Below are 3,893 nucleotides of genomic sequence, written 5' to 3' on the forward strand. Positions count from 1 at the left end.
TTATACACACCAAGACTCATGTGATCCCTGCTGCTTGTTGTAATAAATGCTGAACGTGAATTTGGTAAGTTAAAAATAGACCATATTGTAGGTTTCGCATTTCTTGAGATTTTCTCAGTTATTGTACCTTTCTGTTTTATATTTTATCTGCATTTGTGTTCCACAAATATATCTGAACATTGCGTTGATGATTTCTGAAGATGAAGTATGAGATAGAAAAGAAAGATTCTAGGCTTAGGCTTCTGGACAGTTTTGATAAGGTTGGATAAGGAAATAAAATCTTTTGAGTCAATTCACTGCCCCAGTGCAGAGAATCCAAAAGGAAGTTCACCTTTACAATGAAAGCTACTTAACAATGAGTTTTATATCCCAGTTGATCTATTCTATTGTGCACAGTCAATACCAAACAACTAAAAATGCAGCAATAACTAGCAAAATTGAAAAGACATTTAACTATAAATTACAGCCATTGAACAAATAAAGATGCTGATTATTTTAAACAATAATTTGAAACTCAAACAAAATAAATATTTTGTTTTAAAAGTCACACTCAAGGAAAAAGCTCTGAAAGCAAATTATTTTGGAGTTATCCAAAGCACGAAGTATAGCCTAGGAAAGGAAAAGTTGCATAGTTGATGAGAACTTAATAATGATAGCAGGGTAAAGTCATAATTAGGAAAATGCTAGAATGAGATTCCATACAAGAAACTGAAAAAGTCACGCTCTCAACCAGCATAGTACGTTGACATATTGATGGCATGCCACATGACGCTGAAGGTATTTTGTATAATACATTGAAAAATTACGGCTTCTTTGTCCATTTTGATGAATAAACAAATTTTACCAATAAACATCATGCTGTAGCATTTGTAAGATTTATAAATAATGTTGAAATTTAAGTACTTTTTTTTCTACTGCAGAATGTTGCCCAAAACAAGTAAAGGAGAAGATACTTTTTCTCTTCATCTTTACATCTGAAAACAGAAACTCTATTTTGCAAGAACGGCACTGGCATCTGCATTGATGGTACCCTAAGAAAATTCACCCTCACACTGACATCACAAGACCCTGACTTCTTTCCAGAGAGCTACTGATGTTGAAAACTCTTAAATACAAAATGAAAAAAAAATCTGAGTAACGCTACAAGGATGATTACTATTAAACACAGATCAGTTCACTGAAGATGGCTTGAAGATGGTATGAGAATCTTGAAGGAGGCCACCTAACAAACCTTCTTCTACATCCAGTGGGTTGGCAGAGGAAGAGTTCTCAACAGAGTGTTTGAGCTGAAAGGGAGCACTTTCAAGAAATTAGTAGGTCAGATTTTGCTAGAGGCTTTCAAGATAGAGTGGCTGCAGAAACTAGGCTATTTAGTGGCCATTTTCCATCACCTTATCCAGATGAACAAGTCTTTGTATGGCCCAGAAATTTTTTTTTATTTCAAATGACAGGATTCTTGAATTTAAAGAAATTGAATCTTTAGGAAAAAGCAAGTCACAGAAGGAAATTGTGAAATGTTTCAACTACTGTTTGGGATTGAAATTGAAGGAGGATATGAGCGTATTGAAAACCATCCAGAGAACTGCAGAGCGACACTGAGTGTACTTTTCCCTTTAATCCAAGTGTCTGACTTGGTGAGGGATGCTTTCTCTAGATTTTCTCCTTACATGAGAACTTGATTTTCAGAGCAGAGGAAGAACTCTGAGCTGAAGTCTGATTATTCACTACAAATGACAATACAAGCTCTGCCCCTATATGAGTTCTGGGTTTCTATGAAGACAGAGTATCCTGCCATTTACAGTGAAGCAGTGAATATTTTGCTGTGGTTTTCAACTTTTTTGATTTATGAGCAACGTTTTCTTATTTAAGAAACGCCAAAAACAAGGACAGAAATTGCCTGATCATCGTCGAAAATGAAGTAGTTGAATGCTTACTTCTTATATTTGACCTAGAATTGAGTATTTTTGCAGCAAAAACCAAGCACAAGTTTCAAATTACATGTGTAAATTTCATTCTTTCCTTTTAGTTCGAATAATACTTTTAAGCATATTTAGGCCTATAAAAGAGATTGGGAAACCAACACACATCTGCATAATAATTTTGTAACTTCTAGGTCTATATTTGAGCCTAATCATGTCACTCACAAAGAAAATGATTTGTTAAAGCTTTAAACCAAAGACTTTGACTTTTATATATGTCCTAAGCTGCATTTTTATTTACACTGCTTTGACTTACTATTAAGAGGTTTACTATTCAGCATTCACAATAAATCTTTGTGTTGTAAATAATATTAATTAAATTCAACTGACAAATTTAATTAAATCTATCAAGTTTACCTTTAAAAAAGTAAATCTCAGTTGCAGTACATTGAGCTCCATAAAGACAATGCCAGGGCAAGTGAAAACCAGATGGGCACTGGGTGATCGTGGATAATTCTGTGGCTCGCTGACGAAAAATAACTAAACTTGGGCAAAGGACAGCCTGAGAAGCCAAGAGGCAAAATATCTTCACAGTATTATTTGTGAAAATTTGCTGGGAGGAGCAGAAGAAGAAGCACCCAAATGTTCAGTCAATTTCTCAGAGTTTTCTAAGAAGTGCCCAGAGGGGTGGAAGACCATGTCTGCCAAGAAGAAAGAAAAATTTGAAGACACAGCAAAGGTAGACAATGCTCATTACAAAAGAGAAATGAAACCCATGTCCCTCCTAAAGAGGAAAGAAAAAAGAAGTTCAAAGATGACAATGCACCCAAGAGGCCTCCTTCGGCCTCATTCTTTTCTGAGTAACGCCCCAAAATTGAAAGAGAACATCCCAGCCTATCCATTTTTGCAAAGAAACTGGGAGAGACATGGAATGACACTGCTGCAGATGACAGGCAGCCTTATAAAAAGAAAGATGCAAAGCTGAAGGAAAAATACCAAAAGAATATTGCTGCACACTAAGCTAAAGGAAAGACTGATGTAGCCAAAAAAAAAAGGTGGGGTTGGGGGGGAGTAAGAACAAGAAGGAAGATGAGGAAGATGAAGATGAGGAGGAGGAAAAAGATGAAGAAGATGAAGATGAAGAAGAGGAAGAAGAAGAAGGAGGAGGAAGAGGAGAAGGAGGAGAAGGAGATAATGACAATGTTAATAAGTTGGGTCTAGTGCAGTGTTTTTCTTGTATTACAAGCATTTAACTCCCCTGTACACAACTGACTCTTTTTAAAGAAACAAATTGAAATGTAAGGCTGTATAAAATTTGTTTTTAAATTGTACAGTGTCTTTTTTTGTATCGTTAACACACTACCCAATGTGTCTTTAGATAGCCCTGTCCAGGTAGTATTTTCAATAGCCACTAACCTTACCTGGCTAGTGGCTATTGTAAGGGGTAAGTATGGGGGTTGTAAATTGGCATGGAAATTTAGACAGGTTCTTATTGGTGCACTGCACAAATTAGTTATACATGGAGATGGTAGTTCTTTCATCTTCAGTTGTCTCTGATGCAGTTTATACAAAATAATTGTTGTTTTGATAACTGAATGCAACTCTATAATTGTAAAAAAAAAAAAAAAAAACAGAGTTGCAGCCATGTTGTTGACATTTTGAATGCTTCTAAGTAAATACAATTTAAAAATTATTTTGGCTTGAGCCAGTTATTTATTAACAGAAATGTATTATGTTAACCCATGAGTTTTAAGAATTAATGAAAATAAAGGAATTACATTTTTAAAAGACAAGCTAAGCTTATTGCCTTTCTTTTTTCAAGAAAGGTTAGCTAAAAAGTCATCTTTAGTTGTACATAGGGAAAAAGCACTCTTGCCATTCACCGTGTACTGCATACCATACCGTGTTAGCATTTTTTATAGTAGAATTCATGGATTTGGGGGGTTTTTTGGTAGTTTTTTTGTTTGTTTGTTT

At 35.0% G+C, this 3,893-nt stretch overlaps 1 pseudogene; it reads left to right on the plus strand.

Moving 5' to 3' along the window:
* The first annotated feature begins 2,462 nt into the window (after nt 1-2,462).
* LOC105526247 lies at nt 2,463-3,073 on the plus strand (annotated as a pseudogene).
* Nucleotides 3,074-3,893: the final 820 nt, after the last annotated feature.

This window comes from Colobus angolensis, unplaced genomic scaffold, assembly GCF_000951035.1.
Source record: "Colobus angolensis palliatus isolate OR3802 unplaced genomic scaffold, Cang.pa_1.0 Scaffold58, whole genome shotgun sequence".
Taxonomy (NCBI): domain Eukaryota; kingdom Metazoa; phylum Chordata; class Mammalia; order Primates; family Cercopithecidae; genus Colobus; species Colobus angolensis.